Source organism: Lutjanus erythropterus, chromosome 5, assembly GCF_056507025.1.
Source record: "Lutjanus erythropterus isolate fLutEry1 chromosome 5, fLutEry1.hap2, whole genome shotgun sequence".
NCBI lineage: Eukaryota > Metazoa > Chordata > Actinopteri > Lutjaniformes > Lutjanidae > Lutjanus > Lutjanus erythropterus.
Genome location: NC_139321.1, coordinates 34486482 through 34510351, shown reverse-complemented (window position 1 = coordinate 34510351; position 23870 = coordinate 34486482). Strand labels below are relative to the sequence as shown.

Genomic DNA, 23870 nt, shown 5'->3' with positions numbered 1-23870 from the left:
TATTTAATATACAGTCCAAGGTTGAAGCAAGTTGTTTCCCCCGCCCCTTCCTCCACAGACTCGAGGAATCCCGGCAAGATGAGAGCAATATTATAATTTGACAATAAGGGGTGACGATGGGTCCTATACTGTAAGTTGATCAGCTGTTTATAACTGTCAGTTGTCTGTCAATGTAAAGCTAAGCCTGTTTTCTTGAAGACAGAAGCTCTGAAAATACACACTGGAGTGAGTTCAGTCACTGTCTGCCTTCTCACTGCCACACTCCACTAATGTATTGCTAAATTTAACCATTATAAACATGAACTCTTTCTAAAAAGAGTTCTTACGACTCATAAACGGACACTAACTCATTCTGCAAAAGTTTGAACTTTAATTAACATGAAACAGACACAGGGATTTACAGGCATATACATTTCTGATGACATATTGTGGACATTTCATGATTTATTACAGTAATTATATCATCTTTCCTTTAATATCCTAAGCATAGAAAAATATAAAGTAAAATGTCCACCTTGAGTTTTTTTATAGCAGAGTGATCTCAGAGTCTAATATGATTTTCAGTAGTTTTGTACCAACTCACTGTCAATGACAATGGCAGTACGGACAAAATTCAATACGCCCTTTTTGATCAAATACCGCCATATCTTTTTATTGTTATTGCAACAATTTTGGATGGCTGGTGGTTATCAAAATGTGCAAAATGGGAAATTTTTGAGTGGGAAAAGCCAAATAATTGTACAGTTGGATCAATCTGGTAAGTTAAAGAGAAAAAAAAGGCTACATCACTTCGCTATAATGCAGCCTTTAAAACAGAAAAATACTGCTAATGCCAAGTCACAATATCACATAATCCTAAATCTAAGACTCTGGCTCATATCAAGATATCTATATAATATCATGCCCAGCTCTAATATTGATGGAGAAGAAAAAAAACACAACATCATTTTAAAATCTATTGTACTGATTTTAATTAACAGTCACATGATGGATGATGATGCTGTGATGCTATTACTGATGCCATCTTCATAAAGATACTACTGCCTCAACTTTCAGTTTTTTAAAACTTGATTATCATTTGAGCTGCATATTCTAAAGAAAGGCAAATCAATTTTGCAGTATGTGGGCAATAGCTTTAATAAGACTCACAAACGGCCACGTTTGCTGGAGGGCACGAGTTGTTTGGCCATTCCTCTGAGAGAACAGGGAGTTCATTATCAGCCTACATATTCAACAACTTAATTCTCTGAATTCAATGTAATTAAAGGAGAAATCTGTCTTATATTTACCGTATTGAATGAACCATTAAATGACTATGATATGTCTACTACGATATGTATGAGATTAAGAAAACCTCCTAATTTGAATTACATGACAGGATGTCATTTGAAATTTCTGTTCCAGTCAGTAACTTGTGTTTTATGTCAGAGTTCAAGTTAATGCAGAATGTTCATCTGAGTCATAAGAAATCATTAATGATCTTACAGGAGGAGATGTTTAGGATTGTGAAAGTGAGCAATATGTCAGTGAGTCTGGCAGGCGTCCAACTCCGGAGTGTGTATGTTATGAACAGTGGACTTTTGTTTTCAGGATAACGGGCTTAGCTTTACATTGACAAACATTTGACAGTCAGAAACAGCTGATCAGCTTTCACTGTAGGACTTGTTTTCACTTGTTATTGTGAAATTATAATGTTGCGCTTGTCTTGCACTCCTGCAGTGTTCCTGCAGCCTGCCTGAGCTTCCTCAAGTCTGGGGAGAAGGTGGAAACAACTCATTTAAAACTTAAACTGTATATTAAATTAAAGGAATTCAACCTTTTAATTTACACCCCATGGCTCTAAAACACTATTTTCACTACAGTACTCATTGTTATATTCTGCATCTTTGGACAGGGACTCTAGATTTTAAACCTGAAGTTAAGCTTACTTGTGATTAGGGCTGGGTGATATGGAAAAGATCAAGTCAAAGAGATAACTGATGTTGCTTTCATTAACAGAATTAAATTTTTGACAGTCATCAGTAATATGGATGTAATGACTAAGCAGGTAAAAGCAAATAATAGAACAGCTAGAGCACTTTGGTAGGTTCAGAAAATGACATCGCTTTACTGTGATGCAGCCTTTAAAACCAGGAAAAGACAACACTTATGCCATATCACAATCTAATGATATCTAAGATGAAAACTAGTCTCATATCTCATAAGCAGCTGCCTGATGGTGTCATAAGGGTTATCTCGCATTGGGCCTCAGACCTTTTTAACAAGAAAGCCGGAGTTACAAACTGGAGGGGAAAAGTGGGCATTTAGGAGACAGAGAGGATCAAAATGAAAGCTGTTATCCACGGGGAAAGTTATAGGATCCAGTGTTTCTGGAGCTTAATCCATACTGGGGACTAAGAGTCAGGATTGCTTCACCTCTGCTGCTTCAGTTTTTGACCTTTCTTTTCCCAATCTGTCTCTTGTGAGTGCCCCAAATTTATGGAAATGCGATTTTAAATCACTGGAGTGCCTGCCTAAAGGACCAGTGTTGGGGATTTATGTCAGAAATGGAGTATAATATTCATAACTATATTTTCATTGGTGTATAAATACCTGAAATTTAGAATCTGTGTTTACGTTACGAGCCTTTTCTATATCAGCGGAGTTCACTATGTTGCACTGCCAAGTTTCTGATGTAGCCAAGAAGAGACAAGCCACACACCGTTTCTAGAGAGGGCTTTTTGCATTTCACGGTCACAGTAAGTTCTCCTACATGCTTGGAAAAGCAGGGTAATGTGAGGTGTTTGCAATCTACAAGCTCACTGCTAGATGCCACTAAGTCCCCCACACTGGTCTTTTAAGATAGGAATGGTAACATGCAGAAGCAAAGTAAACTCAACACTTTATGGAATCCATAAGTCCATATTTATATGGACTTGTGATGCTAATTTATATTCAAATTTAAGCTTGGCTTTAAGCCCACTCTGTCAATGTTGAAAGCATAAAACAGAAAAAAATACTTTCTGGCAGCTCGTCTAAGGATCCTCAGATAAACAAAGTCTAGTCTTTTCTTTTCTGAACTGCTAATGGAGGGCAGAGTCTGACAAAATGCGCAGAGCTGGAAGTGAGTTAGTTTAGTGCTTTCACTAGGAGGCAAAAAAAAACAAAAAACCTTTTTCATTCAGGCAAATGAGAAAGTCATGGATGCGCCAGTGGCTGATATTCCAACCTGATTGCATTGAAGACATTTTATTTGGCAGAGATAAAGTAATGCAATCAAAATCAGGGAAGCAGTAAATGGTGAGATTTAGCACCACCTATCAGAGAGACATAGTGAGTGATACTTTACAGAAGAAATATCTTATATATTTACTGTGCTAATCGTAAAATGACCATGACATGTCATAAGTGATTAAGCACACTTGCTAAATTGAAATACTCGCGACAACAACACTACAGCCAGCATGTTCTCCTTTGAAATTTAACAGCTGTTTTTGTTGCCTGTTTCATTATTTATTAGAGTTCAAATTAAAGCTGAATGCTGCTATTTTTATTAGTTGATTCGTAAGAAATGATTAGCTATCTTTCAGATGGATTACGTTTATAACGGTGTTGTTGCCATGTCTTGTTCTCAAATTATATTGATGTGCTCCTGCAGTGTTCCTGTAGCCTGCAGACAACCCGCCTGAGCTCTTGGAGATAATAATTTGCTTCAACTATAACTCATATATTAAATGGGGATTTAACATATTTAAAGAGCAGTCCAAATAGTGAGTTGGAGCCATAGGTGGTATATTAAATAGGTTGAGGTCCTATTTAATGAAAGGCTATGTTTGAAGTGAGTTGTTTCCCCTCCCCACTCCGTCCTCCCCAGACTCAAGGAAGACCAGGCGAGCTGCAGGAACACTGCAGGAGTGCAAGACAAGCTCAACGTTGTAATTTGACAGTAACAAGCGATGACGAGTCCTGCAATGTAAAGCCGTTATAAACAGCTACACCTTCTAAAAGATTCTTACTGATTTTTTAATGTTCTTGGGGAACATTAAGCATGCATTAATTTTAACTTTAATTAATGTGATACGGGCAAACAACAACGCAAGTCATGAGCCGAAATATAGATTTTTCAAAGGACACCACAGCCATAGTGTTATCAGAGAAGCAAATATTTCAATTTAGCAAGTTTCCTTAATCTCTGATGACATATCGTAATCGTTTTATGATTTATTCCAGGAAATATCTTACAGATTTCTTCTTTAATAAGACCCTTAATTTATTTTTTTAAAAATCCAGCTCTACTTTCGAGAAGCTAATGAGGACGCGGCCATTTCCACTTCACCAAAATTTTCCTTTGATCAGGGGCTGCGGTTTGTGAAAGTGTGTCTCATAAACAGTCAAATATTTTGCCTTCTTTTTAAAATGCTGTCAAAAGTAAACGAACTGACACTGACAATCTCGCCGACGAGACGAGATCAAAACAAGGACCGGGGTAGCTTTAGCTGTCATCCTCGTGTTGACAGAGGCGGCGTAAACGTGTGGCGTTAATGAATTATTTTTGGCGCACTCATTGTTCTGTTGCACAAACTCATCTGTGATCAAATTATCAGAGCGTGCACTGTGGAGAGTTTTGATTGTGAATGCGGCTTTTGTCTGCAGCCGTATGTGTCGCATATACACGACTGTATGTTGTAATGAGCTGACGATGTCATGAAATATTCAAATAATGAGACAGACAAAGACAGATCTTTATTATGTAGCCTTTTTGAGCAAAACAAAGATAAATCACAGATTGTAGTTTAATGTGATTAATCAAAATATGTCAGACTGAAGGATTTGAAAGTGTCACTTTAAGGTCTGCTCAGTGACACACTCCCTCATGAATTTACATCCAGGTTTTATGTCAAAGCCCGTCACCTACCTCGATAATCTTTTTGAGTGCCATTCCTAATTTTTGTGTTTTATAAACGGTGGCAGCCCACCTCTCCTTTCCCTCCCTCCCTCCTTCCTCTCTTCTCCTCTCTTCTCCCGCTACTTCTTTTGAGGGGTAAACACACACGCAAAGCTCCTCAGCCTATCATCTGTGACCGCCGCTACAGCCAGACAGCGTAACACGATCCATGATAGAGTGGTGCAAATCGCCCAGCGCTTTCGTCTACCATCTCACATAAGGAGGGGGGGGGGGAAGAGAGGAGAGAAGCCTGAGAGATAGGTTGAGTGTTAAAAAAAAAAAAAAAAAAAAAAGGACAGGAAAGAAGAAAGAGAAGGAGGAGGTGGAGAGCTGCTGGAGAGAGTGCGGCAGCAGCGGTGGCTGGCAACTAGAACGATGCTGGTGTGACTTTCCGGTCCACTAGGTTTTAACCCTTTTGACATCGCTTGAGTGCCATCCATGTGTCAGTGCCGATAGTGTTCTCGTGCAGTGTGTGGCTCGTGTAGCAACAGTGGGAAGAGGAGGAGATCTGGAGCGGTTGTAAAGCCAATACAAAGCAGCATCGCAGCCTGAGAAGTGGACCTTGATACAGTAAAAAGCCTCAGTGGGGAACTGCTACAGGCATTCTTTAAGGTAACACACCAACTTCTTTTATCTTTAATCCTTTGATAATGAGCGTGAAAAATTAACCCAAATTCAAATCTGGGTTACATTATCAGTCTGTGATTTTTACATAATTTTCTCGTTTTTTTTTTTCTTTCTGTTTTTTCTTTTTTTTTTTTTTTTGCTGCTGGACATCTGTGCTGACAGATCTGGAGTACAGCATGAATTGCATCTGTCAACAACTTGGATGTGGCGAAATAATGTTTAATGCATTACAAGGGGCTGTGTACCAGCAGCTCCTCTTGTTCGCCCAGGCCTTATTGTTACTGCAGGAAAGCTACAGTCTATTGTATTCCCTTTCAATTCCCTCGTGGATCTTCTTCTGCTTATGAGGGGGCGGCGTGTGTTGTGTTTAAAATGGTATACTGCAGCCTAACACGTGTAAATTGATAATACACTGTCTCCCTTGCACTTGCAACTTGCCCCAAAAGCCACGTCCGAGGACTCAGAAATATCCACAATTCTGAATAAGTGAAGGCTCATTCTGGACTTCAGCGGGGTCAAGTTGCTCCACGGTCACCCAGAAACATTGTTAATGAATGACTTTTCATCGCTATTTTACATAAACACACAAGGTTTAATGGTTACAGTTTCTCTCACATCATCAGAAGCACTGCTCGATTATGTGGAACAAATGGAAGAAAGGGGTTTTAATATTGTATGAAATACAATATTAGACTGTATTGCCTTAAGCTTTCCAAACTGCATCGGAGCGATAACACATAATACTTGTATTTCTTGGCTCAAGCTCCACAAGAATCTGCTGCTCCTTTTTTCTAGAATTTCTCACACATCCAATATTTAACATGACATCCGCGGAGTACTGTGGGTAATGTATGCAAACGGGGTACCCTAGGTGTTGCTTTTGGGTACTGCTGACTTGCCTTTGATTAATCATTTTGGGTTGACGTCACGGCCTCGGCGACAGAGATGGATTGAAGTGCTTAGCAGACCAATAGCTACAAAGACAAAGAGTAATTGGTGTGTAGCGAGTGGTGGCCAATGTAAGCAGAGCAGATGCATCAACAGAGGAATAAGTCTTGAGTGCTGCAAAGGGTCATACAGTGGCAGTCCCACATACATTTATAGGTGACAGGTAAATACGAGCAGGTAAATGCAATGAGCCTTTTCCTCTGCGGGCGTTGCATCTTATGAGGCATCACAATGAATTATTCCCAGGGCCAAAAGGTGAGTTCTGGAGCAAGGCAGGTATATTTTTAGCTGAGTGGGAAATGATTAATCATATTGTACGTTTATTTGTTCATTTTAACATCCATCAGTAGTATAATTTTAAAGCTGCAGTCACATGGTGGTGGGTTTTGGCCATGTTTGCCTGTCTGTGCAGCGGCGTGGAGGGGTAATTGAGGGGGTGGGTATGCTGCTGAGGAGGTGGGTATATTGTGATCCAGCCATCTTTATATGTGTCAGCAGTAATTACATTGAAAAAGTAGGATCGTGTCCCTGGAGAGAGATGCAAATACGCCCCCATACATGCTGTGCTGTATGTGCCAGAGGAGCGGTAAAGTTTTAAAGGGATAGTTCAGATTATTTGATGCAGACTTGGCCATAGTTCGTTTATTACTTAAAGTAGATGAAGTCAGCAAGACCTGCATGGAGAAGCAGAGAAGGGCACCAGCATGGAAGCTAAGCAATGAACTGCTGCGAATAGAGTAAGCAAAAAGCTATTTTTGCCACTTAAAAAAGGTCCACCTTAATTCAAAATTAATACCAGTTTAAGCAGTCACACAGCTTTTTTTAAAATGAACCAGCCATCATATAAACCAAATCACTCTCTGCAAATTCCGTAGTCGAACTCAGTTATTTTACCCCACAGAGCACAGGAGTTGCAGATATACCAGTGCCTCAATCTTTTATGATTCTGATGGATCCGATCTAAACACTAAAGTCACACAATAGCACAAACAAACCGAAAGATCAAAGCAGTGTGTAAGGTAAAATGCCTAAGGAGTCGCATTGATTTGGAGAGAGCAATGTTTGGCTTAAATAACAGCAGTTTCCCATCAGAAAAGACTATCTAACAGCAAAGTGAAGCTGTGAATATATTCTAGATAAAGCGCACACTTAAACTGATATTGGCTTTTTAGGTGGACCTTTTTTCAAGTGACTGAAATACCTTTTGTCGTTGACCCCGTCCAAAGCGGCACATTGCTTAGCTTCCATTCTGGTGCCCCTCTCAGCTTCTCCAAACTGTGGGTGTGTCAACCAGCATCTACTTAAGGTAATACACTGACAATCAATAAGTACCTCATATAACCCCACTTCAAATAATTCAAACTTCCCCTTTAATGATGACATTCAGCTTATATGCAATCAGAATAACTTCAGTGTCATAAATCATAATGGGCTGATGGGCTATCAATACTTTGCACGGGCTCGCTTTTGTTTCATGGTTTTCTCAATGGACTAAAGCTGCTCAGCATTCACATTAACATTGAGGTCTGAGCAATTTTTGTTTTAATTTTCTTATCTCATGTTTCACCAGGCAGCTCTGCCAGTCTTATTCTCCTCTTAGTCTTACTGGCAAACACATGTCAGGACCTCGGGGCCGGCGAGAGTCCTCAGCCAACAAAGGCTTTTGTGCATTGTGATGTGGTTTCTGGATGAACTGTTCCATAATTTATGTAATGAAAGGATGAACTGTTGTTTAATTTATGTAATGTCTGAATGAGGACTATTTGGATCTGTTTATATGGCAGTGCTGCATCTCTCCATGTGGACCTCTGAGTTTATGTTCTGCTTCTCTCACATCCTGTTATGAACCACATCAGCAGCTTTAACTCTCAAAACTAAACATCAGCAAAAATGACTCAAAATGGCTTTTTTAAATTTTTAATCCCTATAATCCCATTGGTTCACTAATTGTTTCATTTCCTCCATAAAGACTGACAGAAAATGCCCTCAAGCGGCGCATGATGAAACAAAAGTCATGTTTGTTTTATTAAAAAACAGATACCAGAAAGTTTTAGGATTTCTTAATACTGTTGCATTTATTATAAAGTATAAAGTGTTTGCATTCCAATCCTCCAATCCTCTCCTAAAGAGTACAGATGGATGGATAGATACATACAGTATATACATACAGTACTTAATATTCTGTGTACACATAATATCCATTAGATATGCAGGTAGATCATTGCACGATTGATTCGAAGGCAGAAAAAGTGCTCATGTCTGCTTCCTCAAAAGACAAAGCTGACATTGTTTTTCACACATTATCTTATCCACATCTGAAATAATCTTAATAAGGTTTTTGGAAAGCAGCGAGTGTGAAATTGTCCACAGAGTGATGTCATCTGGGAGACACTGAACCCTTGTTTTTAATTAAAACTCGAATAATGTGGAGGAGAAATCAGCACACCTGAAAGCTTCAACCCGGGTCTGCTGGGAGAAGTCAATTAAAACGTGAAATATAATTACAATGAAGAAGTTAAATTTGAAAATTAGTCAATTATTTAGAATTATAACAAAATAAAGATATGAAATACAGATTCAGCATTGCTAATTTCATTTGTCTAGCAGTGACTGTGTGAAGTTTTCTATATCTACTAACCTGTCATAGTATCATAGTAACAGTATTGACGTGGTGGTCAAATATCCTTGAAGTAAAAAGTAGACTTTGATGCTTTTTGTTCACCTTGTCAAACTAAATTCATGCAGAAGGCTGATTCCCCTTTGTGTGTAAAACTTAGCTGCCCTAGGCTCGAATCAAATTTGAAATCTGAAAAGTGAACTAAAAAGTAAAAGTGTCGGCAGATGGAATTACATCAGTGTAACGATTGTATTGATTTAAGAAACAACCGTGTTGCAGTAGATGTTTTTACACCACAGTCAAGACAGGAACACAAATGTAAAATACTTAAAGACTATTAAGGCGGGCATCAAACATCCACTGTCTTTCTTTTCGCAGATTATAGTCATAGAAAAGTACATTTCCTTCACATTTTCTTTGTCAGTGATGTAGGACGTGTTCACATCCTTTACTTAAGAAAAAAGCAGTACCACACTGTCAAGCTGTGTTGAGGGAGCTACTTTAAAGGCAGAGCTTTGCAAGCTACCAATTACTTCACCCTGGAAGAGGTTTAACTATAGCAAAGCTACCCGGGGGGGAAATCCATTTTTTAAACAAAAGCCACTTAGAAAAAGTAGTTAAAACTTTATTTTAAAAAATGATCATAATGACAATACACACGTGATGAAAGTATAACACCAAAAAGTCAAGTGCCAGCAAAAAGTGCCACAGTTTAATTGCCACACTTGTCCACAGATCATGCATGAACAAAAAAAACCCAAAACTATTCATGGGATGAGATTCATATCATGTCAGTCGGTAGAGAAGCAAAGAAAAATTCCAACGTTGTTTGCAGTTTGAGTAGTTAACTACTCAAAAATACGCTAAAAGTAATTTAACTGTTTGAATCACTATGCAAATATGAATGTAGGGTGTACGTATTAAGTAAATTTGGCTAATAATAAAAGTATCAAAAGCAAATGTACTTAATGTTTTTCCCAGTTCCCTGTGAGTGTTAGTATTAATAGTTAGTATTAATGCAATGGTGTGTAAGTACAATTTTACTGTTGTAGTTATTCGAGGTGGAGCTAAATTAATCGAGCCAATTGGGGAATTTATATATAACAATACATCTTATTTTATCAGATGACCATATGTTTTGTATGCAAAATCTTAAATTTCAAGTAAATATGGAGGACAAATGTGTTGCCTCTGAAATGTTGTGGAGTATAACGTAACATAAAATTGAAATGTACTAGGTTTCATTCCACTACTGACCATATTTGATATATTCAGGTTATACTTCTAACTATACTAAAACTAAACTATACTTCTCTATACTATCAAACCTTTTTCTTATAATCTTGACACAGTCAGGTAGGCAAAATATCCGAATCCCATCACTTGGGAGCTGTCTAGTGCAAAGGGGGGGTTATCACAAAAAGTTTCTTCAAAAACAAGAATATTGGAAGTTTTTAGTGACATGTCTGACCATATCATCTCCGTGTTTAATTCTTAATACATAACTGTGTATGCAGTTTGTCTCATTACGGTGACAAGAATCCATGAAGTAATGATCATCCCTACCTCATGTAATGGTGATGGGGAAGGGCCGGAGCCCCTGTTCCTCAGCTGTTTGCTGTGGACATTTGCGGGTATCATTATCCAAACAGTGATGCCAGTGGGTGGCTACCAGAGCTGGAGGTGAAATAAGCCATTTAGCTGCTTTATGATAGCAATCCCCATCCCTCGCTGTTTTCACATCCAGGGTCAAAGCTTAGCAGCCATCTAATCTCCCTCAGTCCCACAGCTTTCATTAGCGAGGCACTTGATCAATCAGCACTGCTGCAAGTGCCAAAGTTTGATGCATTTTTAGATGACAGTGTATAACCATAATACCTGTTTAGATGACCATCATTGTTTGCAGATTGCCCTCATGTCTAATTTAATTGACGTTTGATAGGAATTCTGATAAGCATCCTGTACACTTGACATCAATGTGACATTGTAATAGTTTGGCTGCAGACACAAAGTTGAGGAAAACTGCCAGATATTTCCCACACAGGAAAGTCAAAACTTTTTTATTCAGTCTGGCATAGATCTTCCTGTGAGAGTACAATATTTGCCGAAGCCTTGATTTCAACAAAGTTGTGTTTTAAAGCCTCTGGAAATTTGGCGTGAAATAGTAAAAATGGAAGTTGAGTTTCTCCCTAAGCAACAACTATAAAAAAAAAGGTGAAAATAAATGTTCAGAACTATAAGAAAACCGAGCTTAAAAACAGCTTATTTTGCTGTGTAGACCATTTGTCAAGACTGTGTAGGCGGCAGCTCCCGTTTTGTTTGACATCTCTGTCAGGAGTACTGGCACGGAAGCAAAGAAATGTACTGCTGTGGACGGGGACGTTAGCCACCTAAAAAAAAAATACATGTTCTCTACATTTAGAACATTGTCACCTCTTAACTTTGCCATCAGACAGCTTTTTTCGAGGGGGGACCGAAGCCACCATCTCTGCTTTCTTCAAAGCCACCAAGACTCCTTTGACAAAATCAGTAATTTTACCTGGCAGGAGGCAGGAGTCACTTGACTGTTGCTGCCCCGATCAGTGAGTTTGTTTGTCCAGTGATAGTCCAGCAACTTTCATGCCCTGCAAGTTAAAATTACTGCTGTTTTTCAAGGAAGTCTGATGACTTTGAAGAGCCTAGATGGCAGCTTCAGTTCCCCACAGGAACGAGCTGTCTGGCAGCAAAGCAAAGTGTTGAAAATCTTCTAACGATAGCACACACTTAAACTGAGTAATTTCTGCCGGGTAAAATCACTGCTTTTGTTAAAGGAGTCTGGTGTGATTTAGCAGCTTCAGTTTCCTGTTGTTGAGCTGGCTCAGACTCAGAGGCAGATGAAGTGGGAGCAGAGAGGTTTTGTTCCATCTGTTTGAGTGGGACAGCTGACATGGATTTTTTAAGCCTAGAATTGTGGAACTAATTGTGTAAGTTATGTAATAACTAACTGTCCAAGCATGACCATTCCCCTTTCAATCTTAATATCAGGAAAGTCTACAAGAACTTACTTGACAATATTTTGAATTTGTATTAAAGCTCATTTGTAATACTTTGTGTCAATTTCAGCGTTCTAAGGTCTGTTATTTCTGTACAGCAGATTGTTGCTATGTATAACAGGCTGTTGCTATGGATGCAGGTCTGATCATAGACTCTGGAAGAACAATAAAATTATTTTTGAATCAACAAAATAATTTTTAAGTAAGTGGTAAGTAACTGTGTAATAATATACAGTGAGCAGGTCATTATTGCGTAATAATGCATCCCCCTGTTGCGGTTTATGTCACAATAATGACCTGCTCGCTATAAATTATCCCTTGTGTTAAGTTTTATTAACATCACTTGTAACTTTACAATTGCCATCTAGATAATGTTTGTAAATGGTAAATAAACACTGTGAAGTGTATCTATAAATTGTATAGATGTTGTAGTTGTAACTTTATAATGGATAGAAATGTACATAAGGAATAAATGCAAAAAACAGTGCCTAATAAAATAACAACAGCCATATAATATAGGTTAAGTTTAAAAAAAGTAAGCACCATAAACTCAAATAGAAAAGTAGTATTGACAGTGATTGAAAGTAATATTGGCAGTGATATTGAGAAGTAATAAAAAAGCCATATTGAAATTATATCAGACTTGATAATGAGGATAATAAATTAATCAAACATATTATAGTGAATTATAAAGTGTAATCAACTAAATACCTGTGATGTTATGCAGATAAACTGAAGTGTTTCCAACATATTAGAATATTAGAATATTGATAAAGTATTTGCATGTTCTCCCTTTGGTGTTTTTCCCGTCATAATTGGCTGAGACCTCAGAAGGCAGTTCATAGGTTTCATCTGCCAAATGCCAGGCCTGTCATCACATCTGCATACAATAGGACACGTCAAAAATCCTTGGCCCCTCCTTTCATCCGCCTTCGCATCTTCCATAATCAGGGGCAGTGGATGGGAACAGAGGCAAAGAGGAGCTTTTTATCCCTCAATAAAAGGCCACTTAGGCAGATAGTTCTCCCCAGACTCATCAGCTTTGGTCTTTTTTCCTGGCACCACATGAAGGAATTTGTAGAAGAGGGCAAACATTCCATCTAATTAAGGATACCTTTCATATAAGCTCACCTCTCTCCCCCGTAATTTCTCTTTTCGCCCGTCTCTCCTGCCTCTGTCTCCCCCGCATCTCTCTCTCTCTCCCTCTCCTTCTCTGTCTTTTCTCTTTTCTTATCATCCATCATAGGAAGCCCAAAGGTGCCCTTCGCAGTTACTGTACCTTTTTGGTTAGCTCTTGATGCCTTTTGAAATCATTGGCTTACCCACGCTTTGATGTTGCCTTCAAATGGATACTAAGCAAAACTTTGAAGTCACGACCTAGATGTGGCCAAGAAAGTCGAATCGACGCAACGAGCCGACGATTTTCGCCCGTTTTTGTGTTTGCAAACGTTGCGCGCTGCACGCCATTAACATGCAGAGTGATTGGAGAGGCAGCAGTTTTGAATGGGGTTTTTCAGGAATCAGCATTATTTGTTTTGAAAAGTGAAGGGGAGAGAACGAGTGCTCTGTCTGACTTTGTTCTATTTCTGGGGATGGCTGCTGGAGGATTACTGCAAGTGGCAGAGTATTCATTATTTAGATGGCAGTAGCAGAGTCGGGGAACGGGTGGTTTCATAAACCACTTGACTATGACATGTGTGCTGCTATACTAGACGGAAAGATAAAAAAAAAAAAAAAAAGTTTCACTCCAAAATTTTTTTCTCCTAGGGAGGGCACTTGTAGCAGCTCTCTCTGCCAGGGACTGCTGAGACAGTCAACACTAACTGAAACTGATGGAGCAAACGCAGATTGATGGAGTTAATGGATGAAATCTTTGCGAGCTCTCCAGGATTGCTCTCTATATAGGCTTTGAAAGTCATGAAGCATTCATGCAGCTGTTTCATGGTGCATGTCAGATGTGGTATTATAGTTTTAAATACAGCATCTTCGCTGCTTGTTATTACACCCAGAACGACTAAGTTGAATATGTGCAGCAGGAAATCTTTGTCGAGCCTGGCTGATTATGAAATAATGACAGTTGTGTTTCCTCGCCTGGCTCTGTGTTTGTAAGAAAAAAAAAAAAAGATGACTGAAGATATCAGCAGCGACGTTTTTGAAATGGCCTGAGAGAAAAATGTGAATGTGAAATGAGAAAGCTGTGACAGTTATTTGTTACAAAAAGAGAGCTGCTACCATTTGCCAGCGTGGTGGGACACCAGCAAGGCATTTTCTTCCCCGGCGTAGCAGTAGCATCTCTATCGGCTGAAGTGTTTACCCTGACAGTTCTCAGCCCGGACACAGAGAGGGTCCCGCCACTGTGATTAATGCACTGCCACGCCGCCATGGTGGAGGATGTCTCTCGGCGGTCTCCTTCCCCTTTCCAGTACTCCTCCCTGATATTTCACTAATGTGACTTGACAATGAAGAGATTGATAGTGATCATTATGCTGCTCTCAAAGAGTAATGTCACTTCCCAGCGTGATCCAGCCAGCTTCTAATTCAACTACTGCTGTGGGTTGCATATGAGCAGTGATGGTGCATATTGTTACTGTACATACAAGAGGCAACAACTGTGTAATGTTAAACCAGAGCCAGTGACATTTCTGAATCACCTCCTCCTGCTGTTATCACAAACTGCACCATTAGCATATACACATATGCATATATACATATGTTTTTTAACCTTTATTGTACAGCATTTTACAGTACAACTACAAAAACATACACATATACAAGGGTGTAGAAATGGGTAGGAATATGTTCTTACTAATATCTAGAGATTATGGACTTGTCTCTATAATTTTGATCCAAAAAATTTAAATATAACCCCTGCAATCCATCAGTGTCTAGTCAGTGTTAGTGAATGAGATTCAATATTTGCTTCCCTGCATTATACCTCTTGTTGGTTTAGTCCACTGCCTCCCCAGATCACCAAGTCTTTGTTTTTGTTTTTGTTTTTTTACTGCTAAAATATTTAATATATGGTCAAAAGTACATATCTTTCCTCTTAGCCATTATTCCATTTTTCTATCTGGATAGTTTTGGTGTGTGTGACCGAGTTTTGGAGACATTACATGTAGAAGTGTCTACTTCAGTATAATGGAACTAGATGGCTCTCGCCTTGTGGTGCTCAAACAGCCAAAAAACACAAAATTCAACACCAGTGTCTCCTTTCTGAAATCAAGACCCAGCTGATAATCTACAGACATTGTTGTGAGCAGTTTCATGTAGGAACTACCTTCTTTCTTGTATAGTCTGGTAGATTCCACCACAGACTGTACTGGTCTGTAGATTATCTTGAGTAACAGAGACATGATTTTTGGAAAGACACTGGAGTTCAGTTTTTCAAAAGTATTTTTTGGAGTTTTGAGCACTACAAGTCAAGTGCCACTCAGTCCCATTATATTGGAGAGAAAGCAGACATCTCCAAAACTCGTATCTAAACTAACAAAACTATCCAGATGGCTAAATAGCAGTGCGAGTAAGAGGAAAAATATGCATTTTTGATTTTGTGGGTGAACTGTCCCTTTAAACCATTTCCTTGTAATGGCTTTTCTAGCAAGCCACCGCTCCAAACAACCATTCTGCTTTGAAATTCATAGTTGTAAAATTCAAGAGTCCAAAAAGAAGTTTGCCCCAATTAAAAGTATTTTTTTTATCCTGAATATAGTCACTAATTCTGTGTAAACCTTGTGCCAAAAAGTACATACTTTTGGACAAGCCCCAAACAAGTGGAAGTGATTTGCTTCTTGGGATCTACTGAAACTCTTCCAGCCAAACTTTCTCCATGAGGGTGAACTTGATATTCTCCATTGAAATTCACAATATTTTGTCCAGGTTTCCTTTGGAATGCAACTTTTAGTTTCTTTTTTTTCCCTTTTTTGCTTTATATGGGTTGCACTTACTAATTAAACCTCCTGGAGTCCTCTGGGCTTAAAGTAATTTCAAGAATATACAGAGTCTGTCTTATGTGTGCTAATAAAAACCTTCAATTAGTTGTTTTCAAATGCTTTTGACTTTCTAATGTGAAACTGTTTATGGGATGGTGTATTTGAAGAAAAGTCACTGTTATTTAACTTGCACAGTCTTTTCAATGAAAATTGCTCAATCTTTTACATATTAGCGTTGATTCCAGTGCCTCGGGATGGCTCTTTCTAACTTAACACTGGGAGTATTATCAAACCAAACAAGGGAATCAGCCTCTCACCTCAACACTTTGCAAGCTATATCACCATTTCCCCAGTAGTCCCTGTACAAATAAAGGTGTGAGGGTCATTCATTTGTTTTCCCTCGCTCCAAGTCCTTACAGCTAGGTTGATTTGTTTATCTGTATGTGTTTAGCCCCTGGCCCCAATCTTCTAAGAGAGAAAGAGGTTTAGCATTTAAATTGGTTGATCCACCGCACGTTTGCTAAACCTGTTTTTAAAGCATTACATTGATGAAAAGCAGACGCTAATCCCTGCGGGTGTGCGACCTTATCTGACTAAACACCTGACAATGAGATTCTATTGTCACTCTAGGAACACAAAGACTCTCGGTAAACGTGTCTCACCGTAGTTATTGACCTCTTTTGCCAAGCGCTACCGTAGCCGCGGGTTATCTCGCTACAGGTATGATTTACAGCGTGAAGTCTTGAGAGCGGAGGTTGTTGTTTCTGACCACTATAGGCAAAAAAAACAAAACACATGGGATACTTCAAAGTCTTCCTGCTCAGGAAGTTGTACGCCGCCGTTAGCTCGTCTGCCAAACATCTGTTACAGTAAGTCATCGGTGCCAGTCAGTGTCCACACCTGAGTGGGGAGGCTGAATGTAAAAAAAAATATCTATGTACTGCATTTTATTTACAGTTATTTATAAGTACTATACACTATAAAAATGAAAAAGTTGAGAAAACTCAATTTCAACTCAATTTACTGCAATAGATCTTTGAGTTTTGAGCTCAAATGAAACACAAGTTTTTAAAGTTTTTAGCAGCTACTTCTCGTTTGAGATAATTTACTTGTCTTCATTAGACAAACTTGAGTCTTTCAGGTTTAGAAAGCACCAAAAACTGTACTTCAATAATTCCTGGGTAAATTCATTGAAGTGAAAGTGAATAATTGTTAATATTTTCTCAATTAAAATTAATTTTCAGGCACCCAAATAATGACAAATACATTTCTTTTGAAATACTTTTTTTGAGCTTCTAAAACTCAAAGATTCAAGTTTATCTAACAAAGAAAACTAAATTATCTAAAGATTATGGGTTGTTGGTCATGATGGATTTGGGCAAATGTTTGTCAAGACATTCCCACCATGAAGTGATGCAGAAACTGGTTTAAAAAAAATAACTGTTTGATGCCAAAAAGTTCCTGAAAGTGGACCCCCACTTAATGTAAACCCCTACCTGGCTAAGTTTAGACCATTGGTTGTAGATTTTGGGGGTGATAGAGGGGCCAGATCCCCCTCAATATTTACAACGTGCATTTGAACCCCCCACAAATAATATGTGAAAGTGGCAGAGGACTTGTGCACGAGGGTTACTGTATTATATTTCATTATACTTTGAATTGTCTCCTGCATACGTGGTGCCTGAATTTTCTGTTTTTCTTTACATGAATCAAGATGTTCCCACTATATAGTGGTGCAGAAATGGCACAAATTCACAGAAAAATCACCATAATGCCAAAAGGCAAAAAACGGCATTAAATATTCCAAAGTCTTTGTAACTCTTCAGGAGTCTTTGTACAACCCAGGAAGTTGTACATTAGGTTGTCTGCAGAACGTCTGCTACAGTAAGTCCTTGGTGCCAGTCAATGTCCAGACCTGAGCGAGGAGGCTGCGTTAGCATACTAGCTTTCACAGCTAATCCCAGAATCTCCTGTATGCATTTCTCTTCTGCTTATATTCACACTAACTGATCCTCTGGTTTCACACTTCCCATTGTATACTTAGCCAGACAAGACATTTTGTCAATACTGTTGCCTATGAATATGTAGGAGACAAAGTGGCCTTCACCTGGATGTGGCAGATGTGATTTCTAACTAAATCATAGGGATTACATTATTGACAGTGCCTTGAATAAACATCCGGATGAGGTCAAAATTCATTGTCTTTCGTTATTTGCACAGCGTCCAGGGCATGTTGAGCTTTTAAAGCAAACACAGCGTAGCTCACTGGTGTTGAATAATTATTTTATGTGATGAAATTATCATAATTCAACATTAAACAGCAGATCTTGATATGACTTCAGCGCTGACGGGGAGGAAGGATAGTGTTGTGTGATTAGCTGTGGTATCAGATTGTGTCCAGCGTTACAGATCAGCTGTGAAGTGTATCTATCGACTGTCTGTGCTGCATGTTAGTCCAGATTTGTTACCGTCTCGGTTGCTGGGCCTCTCTAAACTGCACAAACATTGCTTCAGCTCCTTTAAATTATTCCCACACAGATTGTGGTAAGGTGTTGTGTCCTGCCACAATCCGGCATGGAAATTCCGGGGAAGAAGAAGGAGAAGAAGGAGGAAAAAAAGATGCTATCGACACACAGAAGGAAAGCTTATGCAGATAGTGGCAGTCTATTGTGAGTTATGGCTGAAACACGATACTGGGAACAAGTGTGACTGCAGACTGTGGTGCCAACTGTGGGTTTGCTGCTGTATCAATACACCCTGCGCCATTTAATCTGGTCAGGAGTAAAGAATATACAGTGCGGTCATACAATATTAATCCTAGTCAGGAAACGTAACCAGCTGCTGCCTTTTATAAACTGACAACTTATGGTTTCACTGGGCCATATGCTGCCCGCCGCCGCCTTTTCTCTCAGATTTCACTTCTCAGTTTCCATTGTCAGTCTCGTCTTGGCTTTTTATGATCCTAATTCTGATGGATGTGTTCCAGTGTGATATGACTTCGCCGGGTGTGAATGTGGACCATCCTTTGCCTCCTACTGCTGCCATTTGGTGAGCGGGAGAAAAGGCACAGGGAAAGCTTGTGTGTTGACGATGCACCTCCCTTATCTAATTGGGGCAAAGCAAACATGATTAGGCCCTATCTGAAGGACGATCAGTGTCTTCCACCGCGGAGACGCTTCACAGTCGTGCACGTTCTGCTGCCTGAGCTGCTGAGAGGCCGAACAGCACAGTTATTTGACAACAGTATCACGCTGTTTCAACAAAAAGATTCAACTTCTCCCCCATTAAGACACTTATATGATACACTTGAGTATTGTGGGTTTATGTTTTGTGATACCGCATCAATTCTCTGTACACTGTATCATGATACATGTGTGGCAGTGCTTCAATTTGTTTTGTTTAAGCCCCTGACCACCAGATAAGTTTTGTTATACTTCTTGCATAAAAAAGTACAATTTTAACTTGAATTTTATGCATATGGTGGTGTTTTCTTTGTAATATGACAGTTTGCCTAAATTAAAATAAAATAAAAAAAAACACCTTGCTTACAGTATTGCAAAAAATCACAATATATTAAGTAAAACAAAAGTAACACAGGACTTATATTTTGATGAACTACTTGCCTGAGAGCCTTACTGTATTATATTCCATCAAACAGTGGCTGAATTTTGTCTTTTTCTGTACATAAATAAAGACATTCCCATTGTAACTTGATGCAGAAATGGCTCAAATTGGTGCAATAAGTATGGCTTAGCAATATATCAGTATTTTATCAATATTGTAATATGAGACTAGAGTTCGTCTCAGATTCTGGGTATCATAATATTGTGATATGACTTGTTATCTTTTCCTGGTTTTAAAGGCATTACAGTAAACTGATGTGGTTTTCTGAACTTACCACAATGTTCTAGCTCTTCTATTATTTGCCTTTACTCACTTAGTCATTATATCAATATTACTAGTGATTATTCATAAAATCTTATTGTGTTAATATAGTCTCAATATCAATATCACTCAGCCCTAATATTGGGTAGTTTAATCTACAGCAATACCTCTATCCTACCAGAGCATCATATGTTTATCATTTTTGAGAATTTATGGATTTATTTTAGGGAAAATGTGTATATCAAGATATGTATTGTATACATGGCATAGCCTAGAAATATTCAGATATTATTTAAAAGCCGTATCGTCAAGCTCTATCATAAAGATCAGCAGTATGCAGGAAATGAAGAGTTTGACGCTCAGGGAGAGGAACCCCCGCTCCACTAATGATAAAACAAAACCTGCGTCCTTGTTTAGACCAGACCTGGGCAAAATGCGGCACAGGGGCCAGATGCGGCCTTCTGAAAAGTTTCATGTGGCCTGTAAGGCCATCATGGAAATAAAAATTAAAAATCAATAGCATTTTGCCATTAAACCTCTATCAGAGTTTTACTTTAAAGGGGGTCAGCGCTGTGTTAATTGTTAATGATAATGAACTGTACTTTTAGATGAAAAAGTTTATGTTTATGTTGTTCCTCTACTTTTGCTGCCACTTGGTTGCAACCTGCATGCATGGTATATTGTAAAACATAAAGTTTTGGACATTGCCAACTAAATATAAGCCCACAGTTCATCACATGGCAATTCAGAAAGGGTGACCAACAGTGGAAATGCAGTGTGTAGAACACTTCTGACCACTCCATTATTAGAGATTTGGCCGTTATTAGGAGCTTTTGTCATTTGTGTCTGGCCCACAGCAGCCCGATCAATTTCTCATGTGGCCCCACATGAAAAATAATTGTCCACCCGTGGTTTAGACAACTGAAACTATTTGGTAGTAAGCTATGGAAAGATCAAAATTAGGGAAATATCTCTGTCATGGCTAAGAGAAACAAACGCTGATGGTTTCTAGGAGATGGGACATAAATCCTGCTCTCCATTGTGAAACTCGGTCACCTCCTCCACCCAAATATCCACTTTGATCTTCACTCGGCTTCTTTTTAAAATGTTCGCTCTCATTTTTCGTTTCACTTGAGGATAATGTTACCATGTTATTCCCTTTGAGTGGAAGCTCAAGGGGTGACATATTTTAGAGATCATTTATTCTGAAATAATCAAATGAAAACACAGTTGTGAGTCCGCTGGTCTTCAGTGGCTTTACTGGTCCAGCTGTCAGCTATCAACCAAACATAGCTGGAACAACACAAATAAAACTACAGAGGAGACAGTACTGTGTCAGAATCTCATTATTTCCACTTATAATCAACAGGCTAAAAGAAACACACTAAACACAATAAGAATAGTGACTAAAGTGATTAAAATGATCAGTTGTAAGGTTTATTCTATTATCTTCAATTCTTATTGTTAATGGTGTAATGTAATCATCTTATTCCCTTTTTCCATCTGTCACGCAACAATTACATTCACAATATACGCTTCGTTCTTACTCTTGTTTACAGGTGATGTATGACAACATAAATAATGGCACTCTGAACAGTGTGAATGCTTATTTGATGTTTACCCACCTGAAAGAATAAATGAAATCACAGCAGTCGACTGGTCTTCGGTGGCTTTACTGGTCCAGGTGTTAACTGCCACCGGAAAAAAACGCAGCGCCAGCTCACAGATTATTTACCCACAGGTGATCTTGTGTTTTTATTATACTTTTGCTATTATACTTCAAATAAAAATGTGTTTGAAGTGGGCAATTACACAGAAATAGGCCGTCGAGTGATTTGTTGATTTTTATCATGTGTGAATTTGCTCTTGCTTTGTGTAACTTGTGAGTAAAAAAGAATGGGCAGTTTACCTGCAGTATCATTTTGTAAAGCTAGACTAAAATGTGAGGTAAACAGCCTCAGCAGCCAAATTAGATGAGAAAGCCCAAACATTTTCTGTGCAATCGTTTGGTTTCCCCAGCTAAATCAGATGGTTTAAAATCTTGACCTTTCTGCAGTTGTATCTGGGGCATCTTTGAGTTCAGCAAATTTCATTATCCTCTGTGTATGTGTTGTGTAACTGTGCAAATGCGTGGAGGGTTCAGGGATAATTCATTCATTTTAATACCATGAACGCTGTGAAAATAAGACTTTGCTTTACACAGGTGTTGCGTAATTAAAAAAATCCAGGTGCGTCCCAGACAAAATATCTTTTATATCTTTCCATGATGCTGTACCTTTTTTCAGATAATCAAGCAACAGTGCTGAATAGCGTTTCAATCTGCAATCATGGAGCACAATGTCTGATAATTATTCTTGAATTCAAAACCCAAGGTGAGCAATAAGCTCCTCAGTGTTGAACATTTCCTCCCTTTCAGTCGAGTCATGACAAATTCACATCATGTTTCAAGCAGCACACAACCAAATTTGATGCAGTTCAGATGTAGAGGCGTGAGAGAGGTGCTAATTGATGCCTGCTGTGGCACGAAACACAAATTGCATAGTTTACAAGTACAGCGACCAAACTGCAGATATGCACAGCCCTGTGGAGTCGTATGAAGAGGCTAAATGGAGAATGTGCACAGAGGGGCATAATGGATGCTGTCGTCTACCTGTTCCCTGCTATTCTGCTGCTCTTATCATGTCAACACCATTTGCCCACTCACACATTATAATGTCACATGCACAAACACACATTCACCTAAGCTAATTTATCTGTGTAAATGCATCTACATAATATCTGTGGACTTGTTGTAAAAAGAAACATAATTTAATACAGAAATCATATGCTGAAGCTGAAGTAGATAGATGCAGATTTAGCTCCATTATGGAGACAAAAGTTTCCTCATCAGGTTTATTAGTATACTATACTCATCAAAGCCATTAAATAGCAATGATTGCATTTGCAACCATTAGTCTAAATGATGTTTTTTTTGCTACTTATGCTATTAGCTGAAATGAAAAATATCTTTTGCATATCAAACATTTAGTTGATGTTCTTCCAGTCGAGTCACAATAAGTCGACATGTTACAATTCAGTGTCTTGCACAGTAAAAAATATTTATCCATTGCAGGGCTTGAACTTTTGGCCTTTTTTGGAGAGGAATTCTAATGTATAAGCCATTCATCTGTAGGAAATAGTTATCAGTCTGCTGTGCATCGGCATGATGAAGTTGTTCTCCCCAGTCTCTTTCATTTTCATAAATATTCAGGGTATTTATCACCCGCTTTTAAAAACACAGCAGGTTTATGATGCCTGCTCTTAGTGAGAAGTAAGCAGGCTGCACAGCCAAACCTTCCCCTCTGTCTTTCTTTCAGAGCCCATTTGGAAAAGGAGATGCTGACACTGTGTCATCATTAGGGTTTATTTTTCCCAAGAAAAAATGTTTTATTGTCTTTTCTTGAACTGGTGATAGTGTAGAGAACTTATACACTGCACAAAGGGCACATGTTAAACCTTAGAAGAGATAAACATGCCAATGTTTTTTAGAAATGTGCAGAGATTTGATCCTGGACAGAAAAGGGGAAAGCTTTCAAGAATTGTGTTTCTGTAGTCTTTTCACAGAAAATACTTTTTCTCACTATAAATTATATAGATGGCCTGTTCATATGCATGCAAACCGATGGTCAAGATACTTCTGAAAACTTCATGTTAGCCATGATCCATTAGCGATTGCAGTGTCGGATGGTTTGACCACAACCTTGGTCCAGACTGATAACTCTTTAATGGTTTGCTATCAATCTTTTTACAGACAACTTATCACGCCCAGACAATATATTAGGGTTGGATGACTGGATTCATTTATAAGTTCTCAGCAATGTGTTTTTTGGGGGTTGATTTTTGTAATTTTCTTTAGCTAATTTAATGGT

At 38.6% G+C, this 23870-nt stretch overlaps 1 protein-coding gene across 6 annotated transcripts in view; it reads left to right on the top strand.

Moving 5' to 3' along the window:
- LOC146327214 (teneurin-3) overlaps positions 1–23870 on the top strand; it is a 234377-nt gene that overhangs the window by 63662 nt on the left and 146845 nt on the right. Inside the window, exon 1 of one of the 6 annotated variants that reach the window (XM_084719714.1) lies at positions 4792–5536. The exons of the other annotated variants lie outside the window; for them this stretch is intronic. The gene's annotated coding sequence lies outside the window, so the exon portion shown is untranslated. Of the gene's footprint in view, positions 1–4791; positions 5537–23870 lie in introns of those variants that run through there. 6 annotated transcript variants of the gene reach the window in all.